At 39.1% G+C, this 11,711-nt stretch overlaps 1 long non-coding RNA gene across 1 annotated transcript; it reads left to right on the top strand.

Moving 5' to 3' along the window:
• Positions 1-1,597: 1,597 nt before the first annotated feature.
• LOC148184186 (uncharacterized) lies at positions 1,598-10,747 on the top strand. The gene is made up of 4 exons (XR_015772634.1): positions 1,598-1,674; positions 1,791-1,851; positions 10,422-10,488; positions 10,653-10,747. It is a non-coding gene; the product is annotated as an uncharacterized LOC148184186 (long non-coding RNA).
• Positions 10,748-11,711: the final 964 nt, after the last annotated feature.

The raw sequence follows: 11,711 nt of genomic DNA, 5'->3' as shown, positions 1-11,711 counted from the left end.
TGAGCATAGTAATAACATGATTTGCCTTTCCAAATCTGCAGTATTAAGGAAAGTTAAATATGCTAAAAACACTAGGCAGATGTCCTGCATGGTGCTCAATAAAAGCTGAGCTCAGCTATCCATATTTAATATTCAGAATTGCAACAGAGAAGACAAATGTTGTCTCTGCAGTCGTCTCTACTTTTATCTTCACACCATGTGTTAGAGGCAATCCTCATAAATCTTAAAGGATGTGCACATTATTTCGCCCTGTTTAGCTTTCTTGGAGGCACTATGGATTTTCTCCTGGAAGTACAACCTTGGCTAGCAATTACTTATTGTACACCAGACATTAGAGCTGGACACTGATACAGAGAAGAGGATTGGGTGCTTCAGCTGGAAATGAACAAAGCTGTACATTTTTTCCTTCTTTATCCCACCTAGAAAGGTAGAGAGGGGATATAAAAAAGGCAGGCAAAAGTTGGAAGTCCTGGTACCATTATATTTTGATATGTCTACCTTGGGCCATGTTCTGTCCTGCTGTTTGGAAATATTTGAGCTCATTCCTTGTCTTCCCAGATGTGTATGCTGAAACAGCTGCTTGTGTGTTGTACTGCAGAGGGAGATTCATACCTCTTGGTTTAATGCAACCAGTTTTGTTTCCTTGCACACAAATTAGGTTATTTTTTCTCTTCTGACTGTAAAGGGAACTTTGGCAAGCACTCTGTTTTGTTTTTTGCAGAAATCTCTCTTCATTGACTGTGTAGGAAGCCCAGGGAGTCTAAATCTCTAAATATGCTGATTTTGGTGTGGTATGTTTGGCAGTGCTCTTAGTGTGTCGCCCTTCCTTCTGGCCTAGAATAATCTATTAGTGGGAGGCTCAGGTGAAGAGAGCCTCCACAATTTATGCAGTGCTAAAGTGCCCTTAAATTTATGCTAAGGTGTTCTGAACAGTTGTGTGCTTCTCTTTGTATTCTGTACATGTTCCTTACCAGCTCCTTTGCATTAACATTCTGCAATGCTGTATTAAGCAACAGATCTAATATCTCTCACTCACAGCTTATCCTTTCCTTGAGGAGAATTTTACACACAGGGTGTTTTTTAGGACATTTTTGCTCTTTCTAAAGTAACAGAATGGATAAGGGTTTCTAGAAGGACCACAGTCAGTCTACAGCCAGCCAGAGTTCCCTTGTTTGAGGCTTGTCCAAATAAGCCAGCCATCTCCATGGCATTTTGACAGTTTAGGTTCCATGCAGAGGATGGTGTTGATGGGTAGTGAATCAGGAGGAAAGCAAGAAATTAAAAACTTCCTAGCAAAAAAAGCCTAGCAAAAGCTTCACCACACTTCATCTCTCTCATTAACCAGCAAAATATGTGCTACCAATGCTCCAAACAGCATTGCATTTCAATTGCAAACAATGCTCCATTGCATTTCTTCTTGTAGCTGAGAAAATACCTTTCCCTGTATCATTTGTTGATTCCCTTGTCAGGCTGAATTTGCTTTACCGACTTGCACTTTCCACTGTGAACTTGCCATGATGCTAATTTTCATCAGCTGTTCTAATGAGCTTGTTTTCATTAAAGAAACAAACAAGCAAAAAACAACCTAGCTTGGGCTGCTGCTGTTGCAAGACCCTGAGACTAAAACTGTGCTTATAGAGCATTTTTTATCTTTACAAGAAAACCCAAACCCAAGTAAGCAACCAGACAGCTGTCTCAGCTGCTTACCTGTACCTCACACCTTGCTGCATGCATGGGCACTGTCAGCTTAAAGTACATCAGAAGATCACAGTCTGTCTTTTCAAACATAGGAATGGTCAGTCTTGACTTTTCTTCAGTGGGGAAATGAAAAAATGTGTCTGAGCCTGAAGGGTAAGTTCAAACTGTCTTTTGTTGAAAGGTCTGTGTCATAACATTGATTTGCTTGGCTCCTAGATTTCCTAGCCTCTAAGAAATTCAGTTGTGGAAAGGATATAAAAGGGGCATAAAAATATATGTGTTTTTCTTCTAGTTCTCTGTTTGTTGACATGTAGTATGTAAGCAGAGGGAACTGTTTTGGTGCTGAATTCATTAAGAGAAAATACCTAAATTTGTTTCATTTAAGTGCTGGAGCTGGTGTTTTTGTCACTTTTAAGGTCATCTTTTGAGGCTAAAAAAAAAAAAAAGGAATGCAGTAATAATTATGTGATTATAAAGAATTTAGTGACTAATGGGAAAAAAGTTATTATGAAATACAGATCTGTCTTAGAGAGTTTCAGACTGGTTTTCATACCTAGGTTTCAGTAAGATTTCCAAATAAAGTTAAGATAGAAGAAAATTCTGACAGTAGAAATGCAATTTGCTGGACTCTGTTGATTTGTTTCTATCCTGTGGCTATATCCTATATTTTCAGCTTTGAATTGGTTTCTCTATTCTTACTACCACATACCACAAGGTATAAACCTGGTTGAGCAGAATTAAGAAGCAGTATTGGGAACCAAGGCTTTCTGTTATCCTGGTATCATGATAGAAACTGGAAAGTTGGAGTACTTTGGGGCTAAAACTAAAAAAAAAAAATAAAGAAAAGTAATAAAAATCAGCTAAGGATACTATTTTACCATAGAGAAGGTATGAGTTCTTTTAAAGCTCATGAATTTGGCTTTGTAGTAACATCTTTAAGGCTTTGTTTGCAACATAGAGGCTATAAATTAGGTTACATAAAAATAAAACTCCCTCCCCTTGCCATGATTCTCATATATCATATGGACTATTTTACCCAGGTTCCCATGGGACTCTTGTCTCAACCAAAATGCTGAAAGTTTATGTGATTTTAAAGGAAACTGGAGGAATTTATGGGGCTGGTATATGCACCTCTGACTCAAGAAGTCTGAATCTCGTGAGACTGAGAGTACCTTCTGGGGAAGGTGGCTTGAGAAGAGAGTGAGCCATATCCAAGTTAACCTTGAGGGACAGCAATACATCCAGAAATTACTATAACAGTGTGGTGTTAGTGCTTTCCAACTGGCCTCCAATGGGAGAGGCTGTCTGGGAACCTGTTGCCTCTTTCCCTTAGCTCTGAGATGCCAAATAAATTTAAATTCACTTGTCTTTCCTCTTTTACTTTCAATGCTCAGCCTTTGAGGCTTGCATTCTACAGAAGGTGTTTCCTTCTTCTCAGAGTAGTGCTTATGCTCACAGAAACATTTCCATTCTGATTATTTGAGAGCTTTTATCTCTGCCGCAGAACAGATATTAAACTATTTCTTATCCAGGAGAATGGATTGATGGCCAGACAGGGAAACTGTTAAAGCCCAAGGTTTATGTAAACACTGCAGAAATTCCCATCACCACACCAGCTCAGTGTCAAAGTTTTACACAGCCATGTAATCAAGGAAGGAAGCTAGCCAGCATTAGCAGGCTTGTCTGTAGTTTGGAGATGCAGGTTTAGCTTCATGCTCAGACAGTGCTCTCATGTGATTGTGAGCAAGTCAGCTGCCTGTGTTGTCAATCCCCAGCGTGGGGATGTGAGTCCTGCAAGGAAAAAGCAGAAGACCACAGGGTGCCCTAGTACAGTGCTAATGAATATGTAAGTACCACAGGCAGTAACAGGCAATGCTACAAGGCTCTTCTGTCTCTGCAATGAAGAGTACACTGTCTGCTTCTATCTGAGTGTATCTCTGTGTGCTCAATACCTGCAGGGATGGAATTCTTTATTGAAATGATAGTAATTTCACTCGGTAGGTTTGAGTCAAAAATTGCCATTTGAGTATAGTGATGATAAGTTAATATTATTTAGCCAGGTGGACTGTTATACTAGTTAGAAGACACCTCTGAGAAGCCCCAAATTATTTGGTTTAGGACAGCTTGTAGAAATAAAAACAAAAGGATTTTTTTTGGTGTCTTGAATAAATGTGAACTCAGACTCTGGTTTCAGAAGATGCCTCACTCACTTTACTCCTTTTTATTTTAGGGACATTTTATTCCTCAAAGATAGCTTTATATTTGGCATCTTTCCTGAACATACTATGCTGCCACGCTACAAATGCGTCTGCATGCTCTATTTTTAAATAGAGCTTTTAAGGCAGCTGCTGCTCTCACTGGTGTTTGCAGTGGAACACAGATGCCCAAGTCCCGCTGTGGCTGGTGAAATAATACAGGCACAGCCTGTGCCTGCCCTGCACTTCAGTTATCGTCTCAGCAGCCACGGTAACTTTCCTGCATCAGCCCACAGGGACTTTGTGTAGCAGTAGGGTGAAATTCTTTGATCTGTGCTGCTTTTTCCTTAGAACCTCTGAATCCTACGCCTTATTAAACACTGCTCATCTTGGAACGTTAAGGCTGTATATTCTGTGCTGTGGTTTCAAAGATCCACAGAAATTAGGACTGGAAGGAACGGCAAGAGCTCCTCTAATCTTTGCACTGATGCAGTGCAAGGCCAGCTAAACCTATTATCCTTCACAGCAGAGAAAGAATAGGGGAGCTTTATTGGAAAATAGATCTTGAAATCTGTAATTGCAAACTTTATCATGCCCCCGTACTCTTAGAGCACTGCAGCCACAGCAGCACTATTGTGATGTTATTTGTGGCAGATGACTCTGAAGACCCCTTAGGTCTGGAGATGCCCAAAGCAATCTGTTCTGTTGCTTATCCAGAACACTCAGTGGAACTTGGCTCCTGGGGATATTGTACCTGCTGCTGCAACATTGACCTTTGCCAGCAGATACATGGAGCTTATTTCCTGCTATTCAGGAAGGAAGATGATATATCTTGGGTACCGCTCACATTTACAGACGCTGATTAATACTTACAGCAGTAAGTGTAGAAAGCCATTTAATGCAAGGAGAGAAAACACCACTGTAAATCATTGAGGCTTTGCTGGTTTGAGTTAATCCTGTTCTCTTTGGTCAAGTGGGAATTTGGGTTTGTGTGCATGACTCTTGTATGCAGAAGAATCACAGGCTTCACGAATGAGGTATTTTTTCCCAACACATGGGTGTGAGGTTTTAATTTTACTAGAGGTCACCTTTTGCTTCAAACAACTTCTGTTTCCAGAAGAACAGTTCCAGAAGTGGGCTTATCTTTGATGAAATGTTTTGTCAGTGTTGTGCTTGTAGAGATGGCTCTGATGATGTAGGTCATAGCCATCCCCTCTGTTTTGCTATTCTACAGATTAATAAAGTGTGCTGCACACAGAATGTGCAGGGGCTGTGTATATCACCCTAATAGACAGTGTTTGCAGAAGTTATAATTCACAAAGGCAGTCACAGCAATGAATTAAGTGCTCTTGGCATTTGGGAAAGAAAGCCCATTTGAAATCCAGCTGCTTGCCAGCTGTGGATATTCATAGCAATTATTACATTGGTTGCTTTTTTCACTCCATCTTTTCATTTTAAAAGTATAATGAATGATTTTATTGCTATCTTAAAAGTCTATTTATAATCCATTCATCTTGTGATGAACATGTGTATACGATTCTCGACCTCTCTTTAATAATTCACAAAGTAGTGTTGCTTAGTTTAAAGTTTTCTTGGCACAAATGTGAGATAATCACATTTCTTAAGAGCTTGAGTGACCTTAACTTTCACTCCTGTACTACTAGAGTGTGAGTTTTAATCAGTATTTAATATATAACTAGGATTTTTTTTTCCTCTCTACATTTTAGTCATCCCTACCTTTCATTTCTCTTGGCTAGCAATATCTGGGGAATGACTGGGGATGCTTGGAGGCACGGCAGTGTGGGCAGAGTTTTGTTAATTCATTCTTTAAGGTACCCAGTGCAGTTTTTGATGCCTATGCACACAAAATAAGCCATCTGATGGCCATATGGTAGTGACACTGTTGTTTTAAAATTGCTTGCTCTGGCAGCTGCAATTGCAGTGACCACTTGACTGCAGCACTACATTTCTACATTTTTCAGCTTGTATTCTCATCTGTCCCGCTGTGGCACTTTTGCTAACAGTGACTTAGCCCAGAGCTGATGACGGAAGCAGTCTCAGTCATTGCTATGCTGCTGGCAGGCCTGGAGCCTCGTAGAAGGGCAGCAGAGGTTAAATATGTTAGGTGAACAAAGAGTGGGGTTTAGATTCTTGGCACATGGTTGTGGCACCAGGCATTAAAATTTCAGTTATTTTTGGTCTTATTCTCATGTATTGGCTGTGATTGTCCCTCTTAGCTGCTGTGTCCCAGCTTCTCAGAAACTGGGAGATCTGTGCATGTGACCTTGTTCTGAGATGAGCAGACTCTTGATGGGCTGTATCTGTATTTGTCATCCCATCCTCCTCTTAGCTGGCTCTGCTGTCCTCTAATTTTCATAAAAATTATTATTCTGTCAAGCCCCTCTGGATAAAAAAGTGAATATTGATTCCAAAAAAGCCAAGCCAGAGATGCCTCTGTCCTGGGGCGTGGCAACCTCGATACAAAGCCCATGGTCTATTACCAGGTGCTGTATTTCCTGACCTACTGGGCAGCACTGTGTGGGCAGGGTGAGGAACATGGTGGAGGAAGAGCTGGATTTTTTTTTTTCTGTGAAACCCTCTTTGGAGGGGCACGCCTGATGTTGCTGCCTGTATCAGCCTGCCAATTTGGGTGTCTGAAAGGAGGGCTAGAGCAATCCCCCCTCTAGGCCCAGCCAAACTGCAATAATTTGGAGGTGGCCCTTGCTCCAATAAAAACAGACTGAAGGCTGTGGGACCTGACCAGTGGAAGATTATGCCTGAGAACACTGGCTCTGATTTTTAAAAGCTCCTTTTTCATAATTCCCTACCTAAGTAATAAGAGCATTGCATGCATACACAAGCATTAATTGAAGGGGACAAGAGGAAAAATTAAGCTAAATGATTTATGACAGAGAGGGCTTGAGGTAAAGGAAAGGGATCTTAATCAAAAAGCCAAAAACATATCTGTGCCTTTTGTGAGGACACACTTTTCTGAGGACAGTGGGTATGACTGAAAGCTGACCTGACAACTTGAGCCTTTCTATGCACTAGAAGATCTAGAAAAAATACGGCATATATCATTTTTGCCCTCTTGGCTCCCCAGTTTCCATATATAGATGTGGATCTGTACAGTCTTCTAATACTATCAGGTATGTTTGAGTATTTTTTCCCTTCCTTGGCCTGCCTAATTTCTTTTTGATAACAAAATCTGAAGCACCAAGGTCATCTTCTGAGCCACCAAAACTCAAAGAAAGTTGCTCTTACTTGCTGCTTAAAAATTTCAGTGTCTGGAAATTATTCTACCACCAGTGAAAAGTACTGACCCAGGAGTATCAAGTCTTAAGCAATGAGGAATATATATATACCTATGCCCCTCTAGTTTTGATGATTTCATTTCCCTGAGGAATGCAAGGGCAAGCAGTGTGTCAGCACTGACCCTCAAATCACCTCCCTTTCCTGTGCTCCCCTTGGAAAGACTTGGGCTGTCTAAGCAGAGGCAAACAGACAAGACATGCAGGTGCTAAGATCCCAACTCTTTGCATAACTAGCTCTCACTGCATCAATCCTATCTTTAGCTTCTGTTGTCCCCTGCTTGCTGGATGTAACATTTAGTGCTGTGATATATTCGGTGGAGAAAGTTTCAAGCTTTCCAAAATGTTATGGTTAACTGTTCTCAATAGATTTACTTTATCTGTTGGTAGCTAGGAAGAGGAGAAATGCCTGCTAAAGGTAGTTCTAGGGATAAGAAGCTGAGAAAGTAAAATAAATAATTGTGTAAGACTTAGCAAAGGATTAATGGATTGAAAATAGAGTTGCAAACACTGGAGTGTGACAATACTACTAATACAAATAACAGCTGCTTGAGTTCCTACATGGTTGGAGCCTTTAGTTTCATGGAGAGTTGCTTGTAGATTTCCTTATCACTCCATCTGCAGTTCTTTTTTCAGTCCGTGTCCTTGATGAGATTGGACCCCATCTTGCAGTCTTATGCCACTTCATCGTGGTGGTAAGTGTGGGAGTTGCCTTCTTTCAGCTGGTTAAAATGCAGAAACAAACATTAGTTTTATATATAATTTAATGGTTTTTTACTCTCCTTATACTGTCTTTCAAAACCACACAGGTTATCCCTTATCCAGAACTGGTTCCAAGTATGAGTGGTATTTGATTTGGTATTATCTTGAACTGAGATTGTTTAACCTCATTTAAAATCCTGTTAGAAAAACTTGAAGTGATTTTTTACTTATTCTGTATTTTAAAAGGGTTTCAGATGTCCAAGTTTTTTAAAGTTGTTATCTGATTTTATGGATTTCCATTATAGGGACACTTACAGACTTGATTTTTTGCAGAAAGTTCTGTGTCTTGGGGGTTAGTTAACATGGCTAAAAATTCCATCTCCTCCAGACAGACAGCTAAATACTCTCATGCAGATTTAATTTATCTGTGATATTTTTGTCCAAGGCTTCTGTCCAGTACTTAGAAATCTGATCATAGGATCCAGAAATAATATTGTTTGGGAAGACTTTTGCACCTTGGAAAGTTTTGCTAGTAATTGTTATAAAACGATCATACCAGTTAGGAATATGGTTTTACTTTCTGAAATGTAAAACACACCATGAAATTAATAACCAGACACAGTAGAGCATTTCTTTTCATTACTGAAATGGGCTTTATTGGAGTTACAGCAAATTTAGGTGGCATACTAGCAGCACTACATAAATTAGGTATGCGTTCCCATGGATAATACAGCCATTATCCAATTCGCCTTCTTCCTAATTTCATTCTCCTCCTTAAAAGAAGTTAACATTTTTGTCACCTACTTAATACAAATTATATTTTGCTCTTAGGAAAGAAATAATAGAAGAATAAATAGTGCCAAAAACTGTAAGACAACAATTAGGAAGTCACTAGGAGCAGCAGCGAAAGATTTTTTTTTACTTTCATGGTAAAATATGCCTTGAATTTGACCGTGGTTTTGGTATGACAAGAAACAGTAATGTGCTATGGCCTGCTCCATTTAGCAGACAATTGCAAGATTGAGTCAGCAATAAAACCTTTTTGTTGATCTCTCTGCTCACCTCTACTCTGTGACTGAACATAGCCCCTCAAATGTATCCACTGGATAAATCCTTCCCAAATCAGTGACACAGCTCCCACACCTACATTTACCAAATTATTCCTCTCTGTCCATCTATGGAGAATAGGTGGTGGGCTGATCTGTTAGTAACTTTGAGAGAAAGGAGAAATGCCCTTAAGGTCAGCTAAAATTTTCACATCTGGAAGTAAGTGAGGTGGTTTCACAAGTGTTGCTCAATCAGCAACAGCAGATGGGAAGCCCAGGTTGCCAGTTTAGCCGATGGGGTGACTTTCACATGGAAAGACCACTGAACTAAACACACTTCTAGCAGCTGTTTGTTTAGACAGTGTTTTTAATAGATCATCCAGTATCCCTGAGCAGAGTGATTCTTTTCATTTTCCATGAAAGAAAAAGCCCCTATTTTTCAGACTTTAGAAAGCCCATGAAGATGTTCCATTTCCTCTTATCCTTCATTGAAAGAATTGAAACAATTCTTACGAAATAGGAAATTTTCCCTTACAAGCTTTAATTTCTTCAAAAGCACTTTTTGAAAAAGAAGTGTCTGGAAGAACTGGGCAATTTAACTTTTAATTTTGTGCTTAATCTTTTATCCAGCTTCTCAAGAAACAGGGGAAGATTTTTAGGACCCAAATGAGAATTAGGTTTGCAAAGCTTCTCATCTTTCACTGTAACTTGAATGTTTCTGTCTTTGAACCTTTTAAATATCCTCTCATAACAAAGATGCTGAGTAAGCATGTTCTTTCAGTTTGATTGAGGGCCAGATTTAAGGGTCAGAGTTATTTTTTAATGGCTGTTTTAGCATTTTTGGTACTTTCCACTCTCATAGTTATTCAGAAGTGTGCATGAAATGGAAATGGCTTTGAATATTTATCTTGCTTCCCTTTCTATTACTTGCCATGCTTTTTATAGGCTTAATTTTTCCTTCGGTATTTATGATACATTCTGCCTAGCTTCAATTCTGAGTAGCAGTTGTAACTGAGACTTAATGAAGTTTTTTGATGGTGAATATAGATGCATTCAAATAAAACATTTTATTGTAACATATTCCAAAACTAGCCAGTGGTATTAATTGCAGTGTTAGAGATTCAAACAGCAAGGTGAACTCTCAGCTTGTATAGCCTTAAAATAAGAGCTAAATAAATCACTGATGGAATAGAAACTAATAAAGTACCTGAATTCTCACCTCATGGCTGATTTGGCAACAATTTTACGTTTTATTTCCTATATTCAATTGAACTTATTTATAGATATTCTTTCTGGTATAAACCTGAAATTGTTCACAAATATTTTTAATGAATACTTCTAAGCATTTTCCTGATCCATGAGTTTTTCTAAGCAGTTGATTGCAAGTAATTGGTAATCACAATGCAAGCTGTGCTGATTCATTTTTATTAGGAACATCACTTACAGCAAGGTATTGTTTCTCTCCCCAGATGGAGGTTCCAGTTCAGGAAAATATTAAAACAGAGAACTCAAAGGGACTTCATAAAATGCTTACAGGTATGTTCCTCAGCACTTTACTGAGTCCAGAGTATAATGAGAGTAGCTCTTTAAAGCAAGTTTCTGCTATGCATAGTTAGTGTTTATGAGTTTAAAATACACTTTCTGTCTGTGTTTCTCTGATGTTAAATTAAAACTTTCTGCTTCCATAATATCCTTTCCAGGAAATTCACTTGCCAGAAGTATCCATAGAGAGGGAGTAGAAAATGAATGTGAATGCAACCACAGCAAATGTTGGTCAGTGAATAGTCAAGGGAGCAGGAGGTGCTCCTAATTACAGTCTAAACAATGGATGTCATCCATGAAATGAAAAGATTTAAAATAGAGCCTTTTTATGTATATTATCCAGCCACCCAAATATGAATTGGTTCTGATATCTCTTGTTTTTTATTCCCCATATTCATAGTCATGCAAGACAAACAAATGTTTATAGTTTCAGGTTCCTGTCCTTCCCATCAGAATAAAAAATTTTAAAAAGCAGTAGGATTGAATCAATTGTACACACATATTGACAGATATGACCATCTTCCTTCCATGCTGCCTGGTTTTGTCATGTAATTTAAGGAATGTAATCCAGAGCACTGACAATGACATTTATCATGTAACAGTTTGAAAGACAGTTTGTCATACAGAGGGGCTCAGACCTCATTAAAATCTCATTCCCAGCCAGCATCCGGTGATGGAGGACTTGATACAGGTAAGGAAAGTTCATTGTAGGGTCAGAGCCTGAGGACGGGGATGAAATTTCTTTCGACATCTGCCAGGAGATAGATCTTCTGTGTAGGGTGTTGTGACAAGACAAGGGCATGAGGTAGACCTTTTCTTCTGGACAGCAGAGGGTAGGATCTGCCCTGTAGGATCTGCTGCTTTTGGATTTCTACCCAGTGGAATGCAGTTCTGGCTACTATTTCCAGCTGGCAGTGACTTGCCTTGCCCCCTTAAAGCAACTTCATTTAGAATACTTCTAAAATTACTCTAATTTCAAGAATGGCTCGTGCACATGTGGATTCAGTAAGTTTAAATGTAATTGGTAAGTGTATTTAACTATATGAGTAATTCAGTCTTACTTTGGACTGTGCTCTCAGTTGTGACCTGTCTGATTTTTTTGCTACAGAATGTCTGGTTATTTTGTGTATAGTGTGTGAAACACACATATTTTTGTAACAACTGGAGATGTATTTGCAAGAGTGTGAAGTTTCACTTGTTTGAAATTGCAATCAACA

The sequence above is a fragment of the Pseudopodoces humilis genome, chromosome 6 (genome assembly GCF_049639895.1).
Source record: "Pseudopodoces humilis isolate 2021_Gansu_Grassland_sample_001 chromosome 6, ASM4963989v1, whole genome shotgun sequence".
Lineage (NCBI taxonomy): Eukaryota > Metazoa > Chordata > Aves > Passeriformes > Paridae > Pseudopodoces > Pseudopodoces humilis.
This window is presented reverse-complemented; position numbering and strand designations above follow the sequence as displayed.